Consider the following 25,420-nt stretch of genomic DNA (forward strand, 5'->3'; position numbering starts at 1 on the left):
ATATTCAGTGCTAGCAGTATTAATAATAATAATAATAATAATAATTAATACACTCTATATTCAGTACTAGCAGTATTAATAATAATAATAATAATAATAATAAACTCTATATTCAGTACTAGCAGTATTAATAATAATAATAATAATAATAAACTCTATATTCAGGGCTAGCAGTATTAATAATAATAATAATAATAATAAACTCTATATTCAGTGCTAGCAGTATTAATAATAATAATAATAATAATAATAATAATAATAATAATAATAATAATAAACACTATATTCAGTACTAGCAGTATTAATAATAATAATAATAAACTCTATATTCAGTCCTAGCATTATTAATAATAATAATAATAATAATAATAATAATAAACTCTATATTCAGTACTAGCAGTATTAATAATAATAATAATAATAAACTCTATATTAAGTACTAGCAGTATTAATAATAATAATAATAATAATAAACTCTATATTCAGTACTAGCAGTATTAATAATAATAATAATAATAATATTAAACTCTATATTCAGTACTAGCAGTATTAATAATATTAATAATAATAATAAACTCTATATTCAGTGCTAGCAGTATTATTAATAATAATAATAATAATAATAATAAACTCTATATTCAGTACTAGCAGTATTAATAATAATAATAATAATAATATTAAACTCTATATTCAGTACTAGCAGTAATAATAATAATAATAAACTCTATATTCAGTGCTAGCAGTATTATTATTAATAATAATAATAATAATAATAATAAACTCTATATTCAGTGCTAGCAGTATTATTATTATTAATAATAATAATAATAATAATAATAATAAACTCTATATTCAGTACTAGCAGTAATAATGATGTAGAATTATTAAAAACCTTTATTGATCCTGTATCGAATTTTTTTGTACTAACTCCATTTTAACTACATTACATGACAGAATTTCCTAACAGCATTTAGAATAATGAATAGAGACTGTATTTTCTAGAAGGACATGACTAACACCGGAATTATCAAGTTCCTGTAACATGAAACAAAGTACAAAGAAATAAGAGAACAGTTCTGTCCCTGTATAGTATCGGAGAAAATCTCAGAAATTAATTAATCAAATTGATCCTTTATTAGTTTAATTCTCAACACACGCACTGGTAACAACAAAATCAGTGGTCATTGCTGCCCCAGTGATGGATAACTGAGGTAGAAACAAATGACTCAAACTTAATAGTACTAAGTGAGGAATATGTACAAACGGGAAGTGAAAAAAGACAAAAGATATATACATAAGAAAAAAACGGGGGCGCAAGTCACCGAAAACGGTGAAGTAGATAAGTCCCTAAACAAGGTTACTATGTGTACTGTGTGGTATGTATAGACCCGAGAGTAACAGAGTAACTTATTGTCAGTTACCCGTGTTAATCATGATCTGAACCTCTTGGTCCGATATGTACAGTACACCTTAGAATACAGAAAGCTCCAATACTAGCTGGAGTAGCTAATATATATACAATGTATCTGTGCCGTCTAGTTATATCTGTGGCACACCCGAGCGTCGGGACAATAATCTGCACTATATAGTTGCTCTGATCGCAAAAATCTGCAGGGTGTTGATACTATTTAAGGTATCAAGGAGATATGTCCCTAAGCAAGGTTGCTATGTGCACTGTATGGTATGTATAGACCAGAAAGTAACACAGTAACTTATCGTCAGTTACCAGTGTTAGTCATGATCTGAGCACCTTGGTCCAGCACACCATAGAAAAAGTCCGCTAATAGCTAGAGTGGCTAGTTTATACACTGTATCATTGCCGTCTGGTTATTTCTGCGGCATACCCGAGCATGGGAACTGTGATCGGCACCATATAGTTGCTATGATCGCAATGATCTATAGGGTGTTGATACACTCTGAAGGTATCAGAAGGGGGTTCCACACCGCGGTCCGATACGTGCAGTCCACCAGAGTAATGCCCCTACAGAGAGGGGGCTGTAGTGGTCTGCTGGTTAGTACCGGGGGGGTATGTGTGGAGACAGCATTCAAAAGTACGTGCCCCTTAAAAACAAATAATAATCGTTGCCCAGTCTAGTGGGAGCCTGGCAGAATCTCACTGTTAGAGGTGAGATATCTGGGTGGCACAGTTGCAATGGCAGGAAGGTTGTACCCCTTGCTTAGCACCCAGTGAGATAATGAAAATAGACCCTAAACTGTGCCTTCAAGGGCACCTGTGTCTAAAGAGTAAATCTCAAATAACTGTCTGTCAGAGGAGCAAAAAATGCCCTAATCTGTGCCTTCAAGGGCACCTATCTGTAGTGCTAACAGTGCTAGGCTAAGCTAGAACATGAAGACAATCTTAGTCTTAGTTAGTCTTTTTTGACCTATTATTCTGTAGCTGGATCATCAGACTACAGTCCACTAAGACTAAGATTGTCTTCATGTTCTAGCTTAGCTTGCGATCAGAGCAACTATATAGTGCAGATTATTATCCCGACGCTCGGGTGTGCCACAGATATAACTAGACGGCACAGATACATTGTATATATATTAGCTACTCCAGCTAGTATTGGAGCTTTCTGTATTCTAAGGTGTACTGTACATATCGGACCAAGAGGTTCAGATCATGATTAACACGGGTAACTGACAATAAGTTACTCTGTTACTCTCGGGTCTATACATACCACACAGTACACATAGTAACCTTGTTTAGGGACTTATCTACTTCACCGTTTTCGGTGACTTGCGCCCCGTTTTTTTTCTTATGTATATATCTTTTGTATTTTTTCACTTCCCGTTTGTACATATTCCTCACTTAGTACTATTAAGTTTGAGTCATTTGTTTCTACCTCAGTTATCCATCACTGGGGCAGCAATGACCACTGATTTTGTGGTTACCAGTGCGTGTGTTGAGAATTAAACTAATAAAGGATCAATTTGATTAATTAATTTCTGAGATTTTCTCTGATACTATACAGGGACAGAACTGTTCTCTTATTTCTTTGTACTCATTTACTTAGGGTTATCCCCTCATCTGTCCCTCAGACTTGTTCCACACCTATATAGGGCCTACCCCTCTAATCATGAAACAAAGTATACTATAGCTAGGCCATGAGAAACCGCTTGTATGAAATGTTCTTTCATAAAAAAGACCCTGAACCTGACCCAGAGTCTGACATCACTAACTACCCAAAATGACGCCCAAGCCCCCCTTCCCACCGAGTAAGCCTCGTGCTGGGTAAGATGGCGCTTGAGCCATCTGTCCACACCCGTGTCCAGAATGACGCCACCTCCTGGTGGGAGGACACCTAGTCAGCCACTTAGTACTTGAGCCAATAAATAATATTGATGGGTGGACATTGACATAACCATTTAACACCTAATCCAATGAATGATGTTTATTTGTTGTTATCTTGATATTCAATGATGATGTAATTTTGCTCTTATAAGGGTCTGCGAGCCCGCTTTTAATCAGATGCCATTAAATTTTCTCGAAGTGCTTTTAACCTGAACTCCGTGTGTCAGTGTGAACTTACTTCTGCGTATACGCAATTTAATCATCTCAGATTTGGACAGGAACAGATAGACATTTAAACATATTTGTTTATTTCTAAATTAATCTACATCAATTTGGCGCCCATACGTGGGGCACCGGGCTATGGCCTCTGGCCGGTAAGCCGTCCTAAGGAAGACGCTGTTGGACGGAGGAATCCTGGGGGAAGGATAAGAGACTGATCACCTCTGAATACACGGTAAAGACTACTGCAGAGCCTAGCCGGTATGTTCCAGCCCCTTTGATTGACCCGTCCAAGTGTCTGTGACTGCTACCGGGAGGACATCAAAGACAGGTAATATCTTGCCCGGTGCCTTATTGTTGTTACCCACTTGTTTACCTGCATTTAGTCTATCTGTTGCCTGGGTGTGTTTGTATTGGCCTGTCTTTAGCTTAAGTGCCCGGGTAGAGTGTTTATCTGTGTACCCTTTTTGAGATAAGGGGGGGGGTGGACCTGTGGTAGTTTGCCTGGGGGTCCTCTGTTTGTCTGTTTACCCCTTTTGGGATAAAGGGGGGTGGACCTGTGGGTGTGTGCCTGGGGTCCTCTGTTGCCTGTTTACTCCTTTTAGGAGCCACGTGGCTGTGGCTGTAGGGAAAAAGGGGGGTGGACCTGTGGAAGTTTTCCTGGGGGTCTTCTTTGCCTATTTACCTCTTTTAGGTGCTGGGTAGCTGCAGCAGTAAGGAAAAAGAGGAGGGGGGAATCTGTGGAGGGGTGTAGACTCATTGCTTCCTGGGGATTCCCCATGGTGTCACTTTGATAGCCTAGCTAGCCTCATTGTGCACATAGCTCTGCTTGCAGAGAGGTGGTACCCTCCAGCTTCGAGCGCTGAGGCTGGTGGCATTCCAATTTTATTTGTGGTGCGTGGATTCGGGCAGGCATTGCTGTCTCCATCACCACGGGGTAGTGAGACTTACGGGTGGGTCCGTAGGGGCGCTACGAGGGTGAGGATAGTGGTGGCCACACTTAGTGGACTGCTGTAACGAGGGAGGCATATGGATTTCGGGCCGGTGTTAGCTGTTATCCTTGGCCGCTGGTAGTGAGACTTATGAAAGTTGTTCTCCGAGCGGGGACACTACGAGGTTGAGGGAGGTGGCTTTGGTCACATGAGTAAAGGAAAGGGATTACTGTTGAATTTATTTGAACTGTGATGCATGCACTGTATTTCAATTGAATTGTTGTTTTAATTGGGAGTCATTCAAACTCCTGTGTCTGTCTCTACTTTCACTTTACTTTTACTTTTTACTCTACTTCCTGTGTTATTTACACTTTCCACTCCTATTTCTCTTGTGAGAGAAGTGATTGGTCACACACTTCTCACCTCGCTCCAATCCATGGCTACCTCGGGTAGGCGGAATTAGTGACTAGTCTACGTTTTGGGAAGACGCACTTGGGGGGACCCACCCTTCCGAGTGGCAGTCGAGCATTGTAGACACTCTGTTTCATTTTCTTTCCTCTATATCTGGGACGCCTTTTATAGGGGGGAATGGGACAGGGATTGGGAACGCCCGGTAAGGGCTGGCTAGCGTGTGATCTAGTTGAAGATAGAGATGGTTAAGGGAGTTGAAAAGATTGCTAAAGTGTGTAAAATTGCTGTGCCTTCATGTGGTAGATTGCAGCCAGAAAGCTGGCATAGATTACTGACAGAGAAGAAAGGCAAGCTTACAGATAATGATTTATTACGTACTGCAGAAGCCTGGTATAGAGTAGCAAAGGCTATTCAGCAGGAAGGTTGGGTTGAGGAAGAAATAGATCACAAAGGTGTAAAATTGTATGTATATCATAATAATTACGTTGCTGGGGCCAGCGCCCCAAAATGGCGCCCAGGGGATGTCCATCCCCAAGGTTCAGTCAGCAATAAGTGACAGCCAGCTGACCATGTTCCCCACTCCCAATCCTCCCATCACCCATCCCGTAATTTCCCCTGTTTGTCCGGTCCTGAATTCTGATGGATCTTTATTTTCCCCCTCATCATCCCTAACATTCCCATCATCCTCATCCATCTCTGCACTACCTTCTCTGCCTAATCCAAAGATTTCATCCGCCATTCCTTCCCTACGCTCTCTCTCCGTCAATAATCCTACCCTCCCACTTGCATCCACCCAGTTCTCTAACCCCTCCTCACCCGCTACTGTCAATCCCACTACACCCACTCCGGTCCCTCCTACTACACCCGCCTCTGCTAATCTCTCTCCGTTCTCTCTCCTTCCCACTCCTCCCACAGCCCAAGTTCCCACCCCTTCAGTTTCATTTCCGTACCCCGGATGTCCCACTTCCTTCCCTAATCCTTGCCCAACTAACCCGCCCTCCCTAGGTTCCACCTCAGCCCCTGCCCAGATGGCCTGGCCATACCCCTTCCCTTACCACATGGCCCTGCCCTATCCAAACCAAGCCTACTTCCTTTCCCAAGCCACTCCCCAGACCCCGGTCACGCACAATCCGGCACAGGCTACCCCAGATGTGCCCACATCCAACATGGCCGCCACTACCTCCCTTAACCCTAACGCAGCTTCCTTTCACGCCTCCAATATGGCGGCCCCCAGTCATCCAGCACCCCTAATGCCGGTACTTCCCGGTGACTACATATCCCAAGCCCATAATCCACTGCCCACCCCAGCATCCGGGATTCCCGCATTTCCCCCGGTTCTGACACCTCAAGTGGCCCCACTATCCAGAGGGGTCTTGGTCACAGACGAAGATGAGTATCAGGAGACCGGCTCTCATGGATACCGGGGCTCACCGGATGCCACAGGGCCTCCGCCCTCGATGATCCTTTCGGACATACGGGCCGAGGGGATCAGGCCCCTCCTAAATATGTTTCTTTTAATCCTACTCAGGCTAGCTCTCTGATGAAATCACTCCCTGACCCAGAAAAGCAACCTATGCCTTTTTACCGAGGGATAGTTCAGATTCAAAAGACTTATTCTGCTGCATGGCGTGATTTACTGAGCATTTGTGCTATCAAAGCCGGAGATGCATACTGGCCCAGCATTGCCCGCCACCTCAGTACAGATTTGCTTATAAGTGACATTGATTACCCCTCCGGAGTAGCATTCTGCAACCAGCTAAAGGAATGGGCTAAGGACAAACTTGCAGATCAGGCTGCTGGCCTTACTGATATTGTACAAGAAAAAGGAGAATCAGTGGAAAGGTTTCATGCAAGACTGTTTCAACTGTTTACAGATTTGGGGTTTGATCTCACAGACAAGATCCATTCTCAAATGCTGTCTGGTGCATTTGTCCAAGGTGTTAAAGACTCCATACGCAAGGGAATCATTGCTGCACGCCCTGAATATAAGGTAGTCCCTCTGGATACCTTACTCTTAGTTGCTAGAGGTCTGGAATCTGCCCAGACTCCTAGAAGGCCCAATTCAGCTCCTCTCATGGTGTCCCGCCCCGGACCTGTCCCAAAAGGCACCAAACCCGAGGATGGATTTTGCTTCAATTGCAAAGCTAAAGGACACTTCAAAAATTATTGCCCAGAACCCAAGAAAGTGTTCAAGCCTGCTCCTGGCCCCAAGGCCACAAAAACAGTTCCAATAGTTGAGGAACCTGATGATTAGGAAATTGGCAAGCCTGTGTCATCAACCCCTGTCATGGCAGTGTATTCAGGGGATAAGGGGGGGCCACTTGCCACTGTGACTCTACCCATTGAAGGACAACCTACTACATTTCTTGTTGACACAGGTGCAGCCCGAAGTGTTCTACGAGAACAAGATCTGTCAGACCCATCATTTCTGTCAAATATTGATGTCTCTTGTGTAGGAGTGGATGGCCAACCAAGACACAATCCTTTAACAACTCCATTACGAGTTGGCAACTACCCTAGCTTGCTTGCTCGTTTTGTGGTATCCTCCACATGCCCTATTAACCTGTTAGGCACTGATGTCCTCTCACGCCTGCAGGCATCTATCATCTTCACTCCAGATGGACAAGTAGAGTTATCCACCCCTCTATCTGTGTCAGACACCTCAGCCTTGTGCTCCCTGCCTTTGATGCTCCATTTAGAAGAACCCCATGGGGAAGCAAAGGAACTGAGGTCCAATTTCCCTGATTCACTGAAGACACAAGTCCCTGCCAAGCTGTGGTCCTCAGGCCCAGAGGACATAGGACACCTAAAGGTCCCTCCTGTGGTGGTAAAACTCATTCCAGGAGCAAAGCTACCAAGGAAACCACAATATCCTTTAAAACCAGCTCAAGCTGCAGCTATTTCAATTCAAATCAAAGCACTCTTGGAGAAGGGTGCTCTCGTGAAATGTGAATCAAAATGCAACACCCCACTGTTTCCTGTGAAGAAGAAGACTCCAAAAGGAGAACCAGAGAAATACAGAATGGTCCAGGATCTCCGTGCAGTGAATGAAGCAACTGTCCTGGACACCCCTATTGTACCAAATCCACACACTCTGCTCTCTGGGGTCCCTCCTTCTGCAAAATACTTCACAGTCATTGATCTGGCCAATGCCTTCTTCAGTGTACCCCTGGATCCAATTTGGCAGTACCTGTTCGCCTTCACACATGAAAAGCAACAGTATACATGGACTGTCATGCCCCAAGGGGCACAAAACTCTCCAAGTCAATTTGCAAAGGCCATGTGCTCTATCCTTGATCCATGGCAATCAGACCACCCACAAGTTGTCTTGCTCCAGTATGTGGATGATTTGCTGCTCTGTGGAGATGACATACCTACAACTGAAGAATGTTCAATTAGTCTCCTTTGCTACTTAGCAGACCAAGGTTGCAAAGCTTCACTTCTCAAGCTTCAATTCTGTCAACCCACTGTAATCTTCCTTGGACATTGTCTATCTCAGGTTACCAGACATCTCACTCGTGACCGAGTTAGAGCAGTACTGGATATTCCACCTCCAAGGACTTCAAAATCTCTACATGCCTTCTTAGGCCTCATTTCCTACTGCCGAGCATGGATCCCAGAAGCCTCTCTGCTCATGCAACCACTCTATGATGCACTCAAGTCAGACCCATTCTGCCTGACCAATGAAGCACATGACAACTTCTGCACACTAAAACGTGCCATTGCATCTGCTCCTGCTCTAGGCCTACCAGACTATACCAAACCCTTCAAGTTGTTTGTCTCTGAAAGGCAAGGCCACGCTACAGGAGTCCTTACTCAAACAAATGACTTAAGAGGCCGTCAAAGGCCTATTGGATTTTTCTCCTGCCAGCTGGATATTGTGGCCAGAGGGACCCCGTCTTGCCTTCGGGCCGTTTTTGCAGCAAGAGAACTAATTGAAAGAACTGCGGACCTGGTCCTTGGCCACCCTCTAGTTGTCTTGGCCCCTCATGACATTTCTGCCATCATCAACCAAGTACAACTCAAGCATGTGTCTCCTGCAAGACACCTACGCCTTCAATTTCACCTCCTATTACCTGACAATATCACCATACAAAGATGTCAAGTTCTCAATCCGTCCACTCTCCTCCCACTACCTGAGGGGGGTATCCACTATGGGTTTATCATGGATGAAACCTACATCTACCTTCTTACTGGAACCATCAAGAGAATGCATCCTGATTTATCCTTTCATGATGGACAAACACCTCTCTGCGAGGGAGCAGGATATGCCTTCTGTACCATGTGGTACAAACCAAACATCACTCCTGAACCTTGCTATTAAGATGAACTCTATCATTGGGTGGAGGTGAAACTCACTGCACAAGACTTCTACTGTGACTCTGAAGGCAACAGCATGGTCTTGATTCAACTACCTTCAGAACTCAAATACTTGTACCGTCATTAGGATACTGCTATTCCACATGTCCCTGTCACCAAGTTGAAAACAAAATCATGGAATGATCTTGGGCCCATGGCAAAATTATGGGCCACCATGGATGAACCACAGCTACAGGAAAATGGCATTGCCAAATACCCAACAACTGACCATCTTGAAGCATGGCCACGCCACTTCCTGGAAAATTAATTTCAAGATCTAGTCATAGTGAATGATTATGACCCAGAGACACCTCATGACTGTTTTGAACAAATGAAAATGGAGACAATACATCTACCAACTGTACATGAGAATCCATTAGCAGATCCTGATCTCACTCTGTTTGTGGACGGTTCAAGGTATGCTGATGAAGAAGGAAAATACCACACAGGATATGCCGTAACCACAACAGATGAAGTTATCAAATCATCATCTTTACCACCAGCAATGTCTGCACAAGAAGCTGAATTGCAAGCCCTGACTTCAGCATGCAAGATCTTCGAAGGAAAACGTGCCAACATCTACACAGATTCAAGATACGCTCTGGGTGTGGCACATGACTTCGGACTAATTTGGAAAACAAGAGGATTTCTTACCACTGCCGGTACACCAGTCAAACACAGCTCTGCAATCAAGGAACTAATGGATGCCCTCCTACTCCCTGAAGAAGTGGCCATCTTGAAAGTGAAGGCACATGGGAAGTCGGATACAGATGAAGCAAAGGGCAACCACTTGGCTGATCAGGCTGCTAAGCAAGCAGCAAGAAAATTGCAGGAAGTGGATGAAGAAGTGTCCGGACACGAAGAAATTCCTATTTTTACCTTGCAGACTCTTCCTACTGACCTAAGAATCTTACGGGAACAGCAAGCTACAACTGCCCCCGAGGAAATACAGAAATGGAAGAAGAAAGGAGCAGTCCTAAAGGATGGAATATATTACAACAACTTTAGATTCTGCCTTCCTAAAAATCTATATCCTGCAGTTGTCCAATGGGCACATGGACCTGCACATCTGTCAAAAGACTTAATGGCTGCCCTCATACAGAAGTATTATGAAGCACCTGGAATCACAACATTGATCAACAGCTTCTGTAGGGCCTGTGTCATTTGTGCAAAATGCAACCCAGGAAAACCAACCAAAGTGCCCTTGAAACACCTGGCTAAGCCTATGTACCCATTCCAGAGAATTCAGATTGACCACATACAAATGCCCAAGAGTGGGCCTCATGAATATGCACTAGTAATAGTGGACATGTTTTCAGGCTGGCCAGAAGCCTACCCAGTGGCCAATATCACTGCCAAGACAACAGCAAAACGTCTACTTGCAGATATTGTATGTAGATTTGGACTTCCAGTAGTCATTGAAAGTGACCAGGGCCCAGCCTTTACAGCAACAGTGACTAAAGAGATTTGGACTGCTCTGGGAGTGACCCTAGCTTTTCACACCCCTTACCACCCACAAAGTAGTGGCAAAGTGGAACGCATGAATGGCACCCTAAAAGCCAGAATGTTAAAAATGTCACAAGAAACAAAGATGCCCTGGCCAGAAAGCTTGTCAATAGCTTTATTCAGCATTAGGCACACACCTAGAGGGAAGCATTCACTATCCCCATATGAGATTCTATTTGGGACTGCACCCAGACTAGGTTGTTACTACCCTCAACAGTTACAGCTTCAAACTGATGTTTTAGTAGATTATGTAACTGAACTTGCAAGTGCCTTGAACAAAATACATGCCCAAGTTTTCTCTTCAATTCCAGATCCTGAATTTGATACGGTTACCCACAACCTGCTTCCCGGAGATTGGGTTCTGGTCAAGAAATTTGTGCGGAAACACACTCTGGAACCAAGATTTGACGGACCATTCCAAGTTCTCCTGATCACCTCAACCTCCGTCAAGTTGGCCGGCAGGCCACATTGGATCCACGCTTCCCATTGTAAGAAGACTCCTGCCCCAGAGGAAGCAGATACCGCACAACCATGTGCCTCTGGTACATCATCTCCTTAATTAGCTTAATTAAGGCCCAACAAGTAGCCATTACTAAAGATGCCAGTGGGTATACCTTCTGGTACAATTCTTCATGTACCCGTGTGGCTACTTACACTTTTGATTACTGTGACATTGTAGACTGTTCATTCCCTACGTCACAAATTCAAAATATCTATAGAGATATCCCTCATGTAAAAGACCCCTATGTTTGTGTAGTTGACAAACAATGGGGGCACAACTGTAACCATTGGGGGGCGGCGGGATGGAATGCCGGGCCTGCCTGGGGTTACAAACCAAAAAGTGCCTTGTCTAAAGTAGATGATCACGGTAGATCCCTTCTCCAAAGAATGACTCTGAGGAAGCCTGGAGGGGGTATACCCATGAAATGAATCCTAAATATTGAGCATCCCAGCCCAACAGATGCAGACCAGTATGTAATGGGAATGTATTGGAAGAAAGGTTCCTATAACAAATTAGGGCACTTCTACCTGAAAGATATGTGCCACTCCCCAGAGTGGCAAGGGGCCACCCATATGGTCTCAAATCCATTAAAACCACACATCCAGTCCTTTAAAGACATGATGGCCATTGCTAACCCCACCTTTGAAGATACCATGGCCGCTGAAACAGGTTTTAATGATGTTAATTTATGGTTAGAATGGATGAAATATAATGCCAACAAACATAACAGAACTGCATGCTATGTGTGTGGTGGTGCCCGGCCTCACCTCGGCACCGTACCTTTAACCTTGCCAGTAGATATAGAAGAATGTGTTTTGAGTCTTTTTGCCTACCACTACAACTTCAATAGGTCCCTCTGCAAGGCATGGACAGTAGAATACCCTCTCCTAACCAAGGATGTCAAACCCCCAGATGGTGTTACAGTTTATAAAGGTAACTACGCCTGTTATGCTAATTATGATGGAATTGGTAAATTCTTGGGTAACTTCTCCAAAGGGTATTGTGCCACTGTGGCGGAACCCACCTCGCCACTGGACATTGGAGGGGCCTGGCTGCCTGCCTCTTACCTGCTGACTATGGCCCCTGGAAAATTGGTACACTTAAAGATTTATATTTGGGCATATTGTACTGTATATTGCTGCTACTGGCCCTTTTAACAGCATCTATGGACACATTGGGACTTTTGGGACTACTGTCCCTTTAAGACTGTGAAGCATGTTCTAGTGTGCTGCCTGTAATATTGTATATGTATTCATGTGTTAAGTTTAGCCTGGGTGATATGTATGCAGCATTCAACTGATTGTTCGGTAGAATCACTCCATTCAGTATATTGAGTGAAACTACCGAACAACCAGACCACCCAGGAATAAGTGTGCCTCCAATTACAGTTTGCAACAATGTTGCAAACGGGTAATTGGCAATCAGTGCAGTGTGGTCTTTGTCCTCTGGGTGGCCGCCATTCGGGAAACAAACACGTGGCGGCGGCCATCTTAAACTACCGAACAGCGGTGTTTTGCCGTCGAGTGTCTGGAACTAAAATCGGACACTTGACTAGGCAAACACCGCTGAGACCTCCATACTTCCAGAAATTCGTATGGAAACTACCGAATGACCCACCGTTCGGTAGAAAGAACCCCATAAACAAGGGAATTCATTCAAACCCTCTCCAGGCTCTATAACACAGGCAATTCGCCTGTTTTCATTCCCTTGTTTGTGACCGACCGCAGGGCCAAAATGCATGGAACTGTTTTCGGATACTTTACCCATGCGGTCGGTCAAATCTTTGGAACCCCATATCTCACGAACCATTCATCCGAATTACTTGAACTTTGGATATGTTGTCCCCCTGAATAAGGGCTATCCAGCGATGCTGGATTTAAAGGTGTACCTCCTGTTTTTGGGGTACATCCAGGAATTGGGGAAAAGTGTGTACTGTATAATTGGGTTAAGTGGTAATCTAAGGGGAGGAAATGTGTGGGAGGTGCATCCATGTGATTGGTCAATATCATCCTCCCCCTGGGAGTGTCCTGTATGTACCTGTTTGTGAATAAAAGCCAGGCTGGATGAGCCAGTCCAGAGTTCCTGTTTTACCCTCAAAGTGATGTGTCGTCTCATTATTGGGGGAAGGATTTAATGTATGCTGTTCCAGTTGACTGCTAGGGGTACAAGCCTATTCGTATGGTTCCTATTCAATGGTCTACAGCATTCATACGCTTGGGAGAATTTAAAGGTTTCTTGGATTCGGTGATTATGGTGTCTGCCGGAGTGCTTGGAGCCCTCAGGAAGCACTAGGAGCATCCATTAACGGAGGTACCAAGTCGGGGTGCCAGGTGATCCGTTACATTGGTGGCAGCGGTGGGATGGCGTCCTAGTGTGAGGTAAAGCAGCTCAGAGACACTGTTTGGATTTACAAATTGAGGGCAACGCTAGCAGTCGTGCAGCGCCCCGGGGAGCAGACAAGTATGGAAGGTTCTGGCTCTGGAGATGATTGGCTGGCCGAGGTGAGGCAGCGAGTGGCCGAGTATGGGGATGATATACCCATGGAGACACGCCGGGTGATCTGGAACCAGGTCATGGCTGAGCGAAACACAAGGCTGGACCGAGAATTCCGGTTGGCGAAAGAGAGGAAGTATGCTCAGCAGCAGGAGCGTTACAGCAGCCGAGTAGAGGCTGCATCCGAGGAGGTTAGCCGTCTTTCCCTGAGGCGGCGGGAGGAACCCGAAGTGGGGGTCCTCATAGACTGGTCCTGTGAGGAACCACAACAGGCAGGTAGAGATGGGACCAAGGTCTCTCCACCGGGATGCTGGGCAACCGGCCCAGATCCCCAGCAGCAGCCAGAGTTGCCAGGTGGGGAAGCAGGTGGCCCTTACTCACAAATGTTGAGGGGCCTCACGGGTTGGTCCTGGGAAGACCCACAGATGGCAGGTGGAGATGGGACTGCAGTCTCTCTACCGGCCCTACAGGGATGCTGGGCAGTCGGCCCAGATCCCCAGCGGCAGTGTGAAGTGCAGGGAGAGGAGAGCAGCGTCCTCCCTCCCCAGCGGCAGGCTGAGTTACAGGGGGCAGAGGTAGTTGGTCCTACCCCCCAGCAGCAGCGTGATTTTTTGGGAATAGAGAGCCCAGTCTCCGTTCCCCAGCAGCAGGACACTGAATTGGGAGGAGAGACAGTCGGTCTCCCTCCACAAAGACTGAAAGTAGGCATGGGAGAGGAGATTGTTACCACCTCTCCCCAGCGGCGGATCATCAATGGGCAGAGTGTTCTAATGGGAGAGGAGCTGGTTACCACCTCTCCCCAGCGGCAGCTTAATGTACCAGGGGGAGACTGTAAGCCCCACACCAGCACAGATGGGACCGTGGTCTCTGTGCCCAAGTTACAGGGAGCTGAAGGGGCCGTCCTCCCTCCCCAGTGGCAGTGTGATTTGTTGGGAATTGGGAGCCCAGTCTCCATTCCCCGGCAGCAGAGTGTCCAGCAGGGAAGAGAGAGCCCAGTCTCCTTTCCCCAGCAGCAGGACACTGTATTGGGAGTAGAGACAGTCGGTCTCCCTCCACAGAGTATAGAAGTATGTAGGGGAGAGGAGCTTGCTACCACCTCTCCCCAGCGGCGGATCAGTAAAGTGCAGGGAGAGGAGAGCAGCGTCCTCCCTCCCCAGCGGCAGCCTAACACACCAAGGGGAGACAGTAAGCCCCACACCAGCACAGATGGGACCGTGGTCTCTGTGCCCAAGCTACAGGGAACTGAAGGAGATGTCCTTGCTCCCCAGCGGCAGTCTACGGTTCAGGGAGAGGAGGTTGTTATTCCCTCTCCCCAGCGGCAGCACAGCTCACCAAGGGGAGACAGTAAGCCCCACAACAGCACAGATGGGACCGTGGTCTCTGTGCCCAAGTTACAGGGAGCTGAAGGAGCCGTCCTTGCTCCCCAGCGGCAGTCTACGGTTCAGGGAGAGGAGTTTGTCATCCCCTCTCCCCAGCGGCAGCTTAGCACACCAAGGGGAGACAGTAAACCCCACAACCGTGCAGATGGGACCGTAGTCTCTGCACCTACACCACTGGGGATAGGGACAGTCGGTCCTAGTCCACAACAGCCAGACAAAATATCGGAAGGGGAGACAGTCGTTTTTCCCCAACAACAGCTGTGTTCAACCAGGGGAGAGGACACCCTGGTTACTTTTTCCCCAAGCCTTGGACTTACAACTGGACACGAGTGGCAGGGGGCCATCTGGACAACTACCCCCTGTAAGGACAGCCAGCCGACTATCAGAGCCCCAGACCGACTGGAGGTCTGGAGTCTGGATAGTCTAAATGGGAAAGGGGAGAAATGTGGCGGAACCCACCTCGCCACTGGACATTGGAGGGGCCTGGCTGCCTGCCTCTTACCTGCTGACTATGGCCCCTGGAAAATTGGTACACTTAAAGATTTATATTTGGGCATATTGTACTGTATATTGCTGCTACTGGCCCTTTTAACAGCATCTATGGACACATTGGGACTTTTGGGACTACTGTCCCTTTAAGACTGTGAAGCATGTTCTAGTGTGCTGCCTGTAATATTGTATATGTATTCATGTGTTAAGTTTAGCCTGGGTGATATGTATGCAGCATTCAACTGATTGTTCGGTAGAATCACTCCATTCAGTATATTGAGTGAAACTACCGAACAACCAGACCACCCAGGAATAAGTGTGCCTCCAATTACAGTTTGCAACAATGTTGCAAACGGGTAATTGGCAATCAGTGCAGTGTGGTCTTTGTCCTCTGGGTGGCCGCCATTCGGGAAACAAACACGTGGCGGCGGCCATCTTAAACTACCGAACAGCGGTGTTTTGCCGTCGAGTGTCTGGAACTAAAATCGGACACTTGACTAGGCAAACACCGCTGAGACCTCCATACTTCCAGAAATTCGTATGGAAACTACCGAATGACCCACCGTTCGGTAGAAAGAACCCCACAAACAAGGGAATTCATTCAAACCCTCTCCAGGCTCTATAACACAGGCAATTCGTCTGTTTTCATTCCCTTGTTTGTGACCGACCGCAGGGCCAAAATGCATGGAACTGTTTTCGGATACTTTACCCATGCGGTCGGTCAAATCTTTGGAACCCCATATCTCACGAACCATTCATCCGAATTACTTGAACTTTGGATATGTTGTCCCCCTGAATAAGGGCTATCCAGCGATGCTGGATTTAAAGGTGTACCTCCTGTTTTTGGGGTACATCCAGGAATTGGGGAAAAGTGTGTACTGTATAATTGGGTTAAGTGGTAATCTAAGGGGAGGAAATGTGTGGGAGGTGCATCCATGTGATTGGTCAATATCATCCTCCCCCTGGGAGTGTCCTGTATGTACCTGTTTGTGAATAAAAGCCAGGCTGGATGAGCCAGTCCAGAGTTCCTGTTTTACCCTCAAAGTGATGTGTCGTCTCATTATTGGGGGAAGGATTTAATGTATGCTGTTCCAGTTGACTGCTAGGGGTACAAGCCTATTCGTATGGTTCCTATTCAATGGTCTACAGCATTCATACGCTTGGGAGAATTTAAAGGTTTCTTGGATTCGGTGATTATGGTGTCTGCCGGAGTGCTTGGAGCCCTCAGGAAGCACTAGGAGCATCCATTAACGGAGGTACCAAGTCGGGGTGCCAGGTGATCCGTTACAGCCACCTACAGAACTGTCCCTATGTACCTGTTACAATTCCATACTAGGTCATTGGGGGATATTTACTGGTTGTGTGGGGATTTACAGCTAAGATCCAGGATGGACAAGGAATGGTGGGGGGAGTGTACTCTGGCTAAAGCCATCATGCCTATACATATTATCTCTGACACACACCCTGATATACATGAGTCCATACACAAACCAGCCAAGGTTAAGCGTGAAGCCCCAGTAAAAGGCAGTTTTGACCCCCACATTTACATTGATGCCATTGGGGTGCCTAGGGGGGTGCCTAATGAATTTAAAGCAAGAGATGAAGTTGCTGCGGGGTTTGAATCACTTTTTACCATAGTTACTGCAAACAAGAATTTAAATTGGATAAATTACATTTATTACAACCAACAACGCTTTGTTAACTACACCAGGGATGCCCTCCAGGGTTTAGCCGAACAGCTGCAGGCTACATCTCAAATGTCCTTCCAGAATAGAATGGCCTTAGACATGATTCTAGCTGAAAAAGGGGGTGTATGTAAAATATTGCCCGACACCATGACCTGTTGTACTTACATCCCAGAAAACACAGGTCCTAATGGTAAAGTCACCTTAGCCATAGAGAAATTAAATGAGCTCTCTGAAGAGTTAAAAAGGAATTCTGGGATAAAAGATCCCTGGGAAAGATGGTTTGGTTGGATGACAGGATGGCAAAAAGCTTTAATGCATATTGGTATGGCAATACTAATGTCTCTTTTTATTTTTGCTCTTCTCGTTTGTTGTGTCCTCCCCTGTCTGAGAAAATTCCTACAGAGGACTGTAGACCAAGCGGCACCAACTTTCGCACATCTGACAGTTGATGACCAAGATTTCCAAGATCTCAACTCACCCTGTATACCGCTGCAAACTATCCCTTTTACTGATAAAGTGCAAGAGTTCTAGGTAGGGAACCAGCTTAGGGACTGCGTCTCTATGGAACTGACTGCCGTGCGGAGATGTGGTGGATAAGCCACCGCGGGTTACCAGCGGAGTGAAGAGATTTCCTGACCGTATTGACGGATGTGCTGCAGCCTGTTAGGGAAAGGAAGGGACAGAATTGCACTTTGCAATAACACCTAGCTAGCGGTCACTGGGTTTCTGTGCCTTTGGGCTAACACGTCTTCTGGTATTAACAAATAAAGTTTATCTTTTTTAGAATCTAACATTTCATAGGGGGGACTGATGTAGAATTATTAAAAACCTTTATTGATCCTGTATTGAATTTTTTTGTACTAACTCCATTTTAACTACATTACATGACAGAATTTCCTAACAGCATTTAGAATAATGAATAGAGACTGTATTTTCTAGAAGGACATGACTAACACCGGAATTATCAAGTTCCTGTAACATGAAACAAAGTATACTATAGCTAGGCCATGAGAAACCGCTTGTATGAAATGTTCTTTCATAAAAAAGACCCTGAACCTGACCCAGAGTCTGACATCACTAACTACCCAAAATGACGCCCAAGCCCCCCTTCCCACCGAGTAAGCCTCGTGCTGGGTAAGATGGCGCTTGAGCCATCTGTCCACACCCGTGTCCAGAATGACGCCACCTCCTGGTGGGAGGACACCTAGTCAGCCACTTAGTACTTGAGCCAATAAATAATATTGATGGGTAGACATTGACATAACCACTTAACACCTAATCCAATTAATGATGTTTATTTGTTGTTATCTTGATATTCAATGATGATGTAATATTGCTCTTATAAGGGTCTGCGAGCCCGCTTTTAATCAGATGCCATTAAATTTTCTCGAAGTGCTTTTAACCTGAACTCCGTGTGTCAGTGTGAACTTACTTCTGCGTATACGCAATTTAATCATCTCAGATTTGGACAGGAACAGATAGACATTTAAACATATTTGTTTATTCTTAAATTAATCTACATCAATAATAATAATAATAAACTCTATATTCAGTGCTAGCAGTATTAATAATAATAATAATAATAATAATAAACTCTATATTCAGTTCTAGCAGTATTAATAATATTAATAATAATAATAAAATAAACTCTATATTCAGTGCTAGCAGTATTAATAATAATAATAATAATAATTAATACACTCTATATTCAGTGCTAGCAGTATTAATAATAATAATAATAATAATAAACACTATATTCAGTACTAGCAGTATTAATAATAATAATAATAAACTCTATATTCAGTGCTAATAGTAATAATAATAATAAACTCTATATTCAGTCCTAGCAGTATTAATAATAATAATAATAATAATAATAAATTCTATATTCAGTACTAGCAGTATTATTAATAATAATAATAATAATAAACTCTATATTCAGTACTAGCAGTATTAATAATAATAATAATAATAATAATAATAATAAACTCTATTTTCAGTCCTAGCAGTATTATTAATAATAATAATAATAATAATAATAATAAACTCTATATTCAGTACTAGCAGAATTATTATTAATAATAATAATAATAATAATTATAATAATAATAATAAACTCTGTATTCAGTACTAGCAGTATTAATAATAATAATTATAATAATAATTAATACACTCTATATTCAGTACTAGCAGTATTAATAATAATAATAATAATACTCTATTTTCAGTACTAGCAGTATTAATAATAATATAATAATAATAATAATAAACAATATATTCAGTGCTAGCAGTATTAATAATAATAATAATAATAATAATAATAAACTCTATATTCAGTGCTAGCAGTAATAATAATAAACTCTATATTCAGTGCTAGCAGTATTAATAATAATAATAATAATAATAATATTAAACTCTATATTCAGTACTAGTAGTATTAATAATAATATTAATAATAATAAACTCTATATTCAGTGCTAGCAGTATTAATAATAATATTAATAATAATAATAATAATTAATACACTCTATATTCAGTACTAGCAGTATTAATAATAATAATAATAAACTCTATATTCAGTGCTAGCAGTATTAATAATAATAATAATAATAATAATAAACACTATATTCAGTACTAGCAGTATTAATAATAATAATAATAATAAACTCTATATTCAGTGCTAATAGTAATAATAATAATAAACTCTATATTCAGTCCTAGCAGTATTAATAATAATAATAATAATAATAATAAATTCTATATTCAGTACTAGCAGTATTATTAATAATAATAATAATAATAAACTCTATATTCAGTACTAGCAGTATTAATAATAATAATAATAATAATAAACTCTATTTTCAGTCCTAGCAGTATTATTAATAATAATAATAATAATAATAATAAACTCTATATTCAGTACTAGCAGAATTATTATTAATAATAATAATAATAATTATAATAATAATAATAAACTCTGTATTCAGTACTAGCAGTATTAATAATAATAATTATAATAATAATTAATACACTCTATATTCAGTACTAGCAGTATTAATAATAATAATAATAACACTCTATTTTCAGTACTAGCAGTATTAATAATATAATAATAATAATAATAATAAACAATATATTCAGTGCTAGCAGTATTAATAATAATAATAATAATAATAATAAACTCTATATTCAGTGCTAGCAGTAATAATAATAAACTCTATATTCAGTGCTAGCAGTATTAATAATAATAATAATAATAATAATATTAAACTCTATATTCAGTACTAGTAGTATTAATAATAATATTAATAATAATAAACTCTATATTCAGTGCTAGCAGTATTAATAATAATATTAATAATAATAATAATAATAATAATAATAATAAACTCTGTATTCAGTGCTAGCAGTATTAATAATAATAATAATAATAAACTCTGTATTCAGTGCTAGCAGTATTATTATTAATAATAATAATAATAATAAACTCTGTATTCAGTGCTAGCAGTATTAATAATAATAATAATAAACTCTGTATTCAGTGCTAGCAGTATTAATAATAATAATAATAATAATAAACTCCATATTCAGTGCTAGCAGTATTAATAAAAATAATAATAATATAATTATTAATAATAATAATAATAATAATAATAATAAACTCTGTATTCAGTGCTAGCAGTATTAATAATAATAATAATAATAATAATAATAATAATAATAAACTCTATATTCAGTGCTAGCAGTATTAATAATAATAATAATAATAATAATAAACTCTATATTCAGTGCTAGCAGTATTAATAATAATAATAATAATAATAATAAACTCTATATTCAGTGCTAGCAGTATTAATAATAATAATAATAATAATAAACTCTATATTCAGTGCTAGCAGTATTAATAATAATAATAATAATCTCTATATTCAGTACTAGCAGTAATAATAATAATAATAATAATAAACTCTATATTCAGTACTAGCAGTATTATTAATAATAATAATAATAATAAACTCTGTATTCAGTCCTAGCAGTATTAATAATAATAATAATAATAAGAATGAACTCTATATTCAGTACTAGCAGTATTAATAATAATAATAATAATAATAATAATAAACTCTATATTCAGTACTAGCAGTATTAATAATAATAATAATAATAAACTCTATATTCAGTGCTAGCAGTATTAATAATAATAATAATAATAATAATAATAATAAACTCTATATTCAGTACTAGCAGTATTAATAATAATAATAAACTATATATTCAGTGCTAGCAGTATTAATAATAGTAATAATAATAATAAACTCTATATTCAGTGCTAGCAGTATTAATAATAATAATAATAATAAACTCGATATTCAGTACTAGCAGTATTAATAATAATAATAATAATAATAATAAACTCTATATTCAGTACTAGCAGTATTATTATTAATAATAATAATAATAATAAACTCTATATTCAGTACTAGCAGTATTAATAATAATAATAATAATAAACTCTATATTCAGTACTAGCAGTATTAATAATAATAATAATAATAATAATAAACTCTATATTCAGTAATAGCAGTATTAATAATAGTAATAATAATAATAAACTCTATATTCAGTGATATAGCAGTATTAATAATAATAATAATAATAAACTCTATATTCAGTACTAGCAGTATTATTATTAATAATTATAATAATAATAATAATAATAAACTCGATATTCAGTACTAGCAGTATTATTAATAATAATAATAATAATAATAATAATAATAAACTCGATATTCAGTACTAGCAGTATTAATAATAATAATAATAATAATAATAATAATAAACTCGATATTCAGTACTAGCAGTATTAATAATAATAATAATAATAAATTCTATATTCAGTACTAGCAGTATTAATAATAATAATAATAATAATAATAATAATAATAATCTCTATATTCAGTACTAGCAGTATTAATAATAATAATAATAATAATAATAAACTCTATATTCAGTACTAGTAGTATTAATAATAATAATAATAATAATAAACTCTATATTCAGTACTAGCAGTATTAATAATAATAATAAACTTTATATTCAGTACTAGCAGTATTAATATTAATAATAATAATAAACTCTATATTCAGTACTAGCAGTATTAATAATAATAATAATAATAATAATAATAAACTCTATATTCAGTGCTAGCAGTATTAATAATAATAATAATAATAATAATAATAAACTCTATATTCAGTACTAGCAGTATTAATAATAATAATAATAAACTCTATATTCAGTACTAGCAGTATTATTAATAATAATAATAATAATAATAATAATAAACTCTATATTCAGTACTAGCAGTATTAATAATAATAATAATAATAATAATAAACTCTATATTCAGTACTAGCAGTATTAATAATAATAATAATAATAATTATTATTATTATTATTATAATAATAATAAACTCTATATTCAGTACTAGCAGTATTAATAATAATAATAATAATAATAATAATAATAAACTCTATATTCAGTACTAGCAGTATTAATAATAATAATAATAATAATAAACTCTATATTCAGTGCTAGCAGTATTAATAATAATAATAATAATAATAATAATAATAAACTATTTTCAGTACTAGCAGTATTAATAATAATAATAATAATAATAATAATTATAATAATAATAATAAACTCTATTCAGTACTAGCAGTATTAATAATAATAATAATAATAATAATAAACTCTATATTCAGTACTAGCAGTATTAATAATAATAATAATAATAATAAACTCTATATTCAGTGCTAGCAGTATTATTAATAATAATAATAATAATAAACTCTATTTTCAGTACTAGCAGTATTAATAATAATAATAATAATAATTATAATAATAATAATAAACTCTATTCAGTACTAGCAGTATTAATAATAATAATAATAATAATAATAATAAGAATAATAATAAACTCTATATTCAGTACTAGCAGTATTAATAATAATAATAATAATAATAAACTCTATATTCAGTGCTAGCAGTATTATTATTAATAATAATAATAATAATAAACTCTATTTTCAGTACTAGCAGTATTAATAATAATAATAATAATAATAATTATAATAATAAACTCTATATTCAGTACTAGCAGTATTAATAATAATAATAATAATAGTAATAAACTCTATATTCAGTGCTAGCAGTAATAATAATAATAATAATAATAATAAACTATATTCAGTGCTAGCAGTATTAATAATAATAATAATAATAATAAACTCTATATTCAGTACTAGCAGTATTAATAATAATAATAATAATAATAAACTCTATATTCAGTGCTAGCAGTATTAATAATAATAATAATAATAATAAACTCTATATTCAGTACTAGCAGTATTAATAATAATAATAATAATAAACTCTATATTCAGTCCTAGCAGTATTAATAATAATAATAAACTCTATATTCAGTCCTAGCAGTATTAATAATAATAATAATAATAAACTCTATATTCAGTGCTAGCAGTATTAATAATAATAATAATAATAATAATAATAATAATAATAAACTCTATATTCAGTGCTAGCAGTATTAATAATAATAATAATAATAATAATAATAAACTCTATATTCAGTACTAGCAGTATTAATAATAATAATAATAATAATAATAATAATAATAAACTCTATATTCAGTGCTAGCAGTAATAATAATAATAATAATAATAATAAACTCTATATTCAGTACTAGCAGTAATAATAATAATAATAATAATAATAAACTCTATATTCAGTGCTAGCAGTATTAATAATAATAATAATTATAATAATAATAATAATAAACTCTATTTTCTGGGTTAGGAATCTGGCTCCAGGCTCAGACTCTCACTGGGAGTGTTTGAAGCTAGATTTGGATCGCTCGGCATCACGGGAGTTGTAGTCCACCTTCCTTGGCACTGTCTATATAAAGGAAGTGAGAAAGACTACAATTCCCAGAAACCATCTGACAGACACGGAGACACGTTAAACAGCACAATCACTAAAACTCCCGGCTGGCTTTGCGACAGTTTGTGACGTCACACTAAGATGGCTTCCGATCTGAAGTCACTCAGACTGAATGGAACGCAAACACGGAAGTGCCGCGACACGCAAACATGGCGTAACTTCCGTCGTATTCATTCCGGTGTGTGACTTCCGGTGTGGTACTTCCGGTGTGTCAAAGTGTTTCCTGGGTGAGCTCAGTGCAGCCTCAATCCTGCAGGTAATTTGTGTTTTATTGTCAGTTCTAGAAATACAGGGAAATAATAATAATAATATTAATAATAATAATAATATATTAATTAATAAATAAACATTGTGCCAGCAATTTATTGTAATATTATTATAGCATCACATATAGCTCTATATTATATTATTATATTATTATAGCATCACATATAGCTCTATATTATATTATTATAGCATCACATATAGCTCTATATTATATTATTATATTATTATAGTATGTCATATAGCTCTATATTATATTATTATATTATTATAGTATGTCATATAGCTCTATATTATATTATTATATTATTATAGTATGACATATAGCTCTATATTATATTATTATATTATTATAGTATGTCATATAGCTCTATATTATATTATTATATTATTATAGTATGACATATAGCTCTATATTATATTATTATATTATTATAGTATGTCATATAGCTCTATATTATATTATTATATTATTATAGCATCACATATAGCTCTATATTATATTATTATATTATTATAGTATGTCATATAGCTCTATATTATATTATTATAGTATGTCATATAGCTCTATATTATATTATTATATTATTATAGTATGTCATATAGCTCTATATTATATTATTATATTATTATAGCATCACATATAGCTCTATATTATATTATTATAGTATGACATATAGCTCTATATTATATTATTATATTATTATAGCATGTCATATAGCTCTATATTATATTATTATAGTATGACATATAGCTCTATATTATATTATTATAGTATGTCATATAGCTCTATATTATATTATTATATTATTATAGTATGTCATATAGCTCTATATTATATTATTATATTATTAT

At 38.5% G+C, this 25,420-nt stretch overlaps 2 protein-coding genes across 5 annotated transcripts in view; both read left to right on the forward strand.

Moving 5' to 3' along the window:
• Positions 1-25,420, forward strand: part of LOC134575162 (zinc finger protein 250-like) — a 752,315-nt gene that overhangs the window by 124,241 nt on the left and 602,654 nt on the right. Inside the window, exon 1 of one of the 2 annotated variants that reach the window (XM_063434387.1) lies at positions 24,482-24,557. The exons of the other annotated variant lie outside the window; for it this stretch is intronic. The gene's annotated coding sequence lies outside the window, so the exon portion shown is untranslated. Of the gene's footprint in view, positions 1-24,481; positions 24,558-25,420 lie in introns of those variants that run through there. 2 annotated transcript variants of the gene reach the window in all.
• LOC134575160 (zinc finger protein 257-like) overlaps positions 1-25,420 on the forward strand; it is a 207,318-nt gene that overhangs the window by 66,315 nt on the left and 115,583 nt on the right. The gene's annotated exons all lie outside the window — the stretch shown is intronic.

This window comes from Pelobates fuscus, chromosome 10, assembly GCF_036172605.1.
Source record: "Pelobates fuscus isolate aPelFus1 chromosome 10, aPelFus1.pri, whole genome shotgun sequence".
NCBI classification, from domain to species: Eukaryota; Metazoa; Chordata; class Amphibia; order Anura; family Pelobatidae; genus Pelobates; species Pelobates fuscus.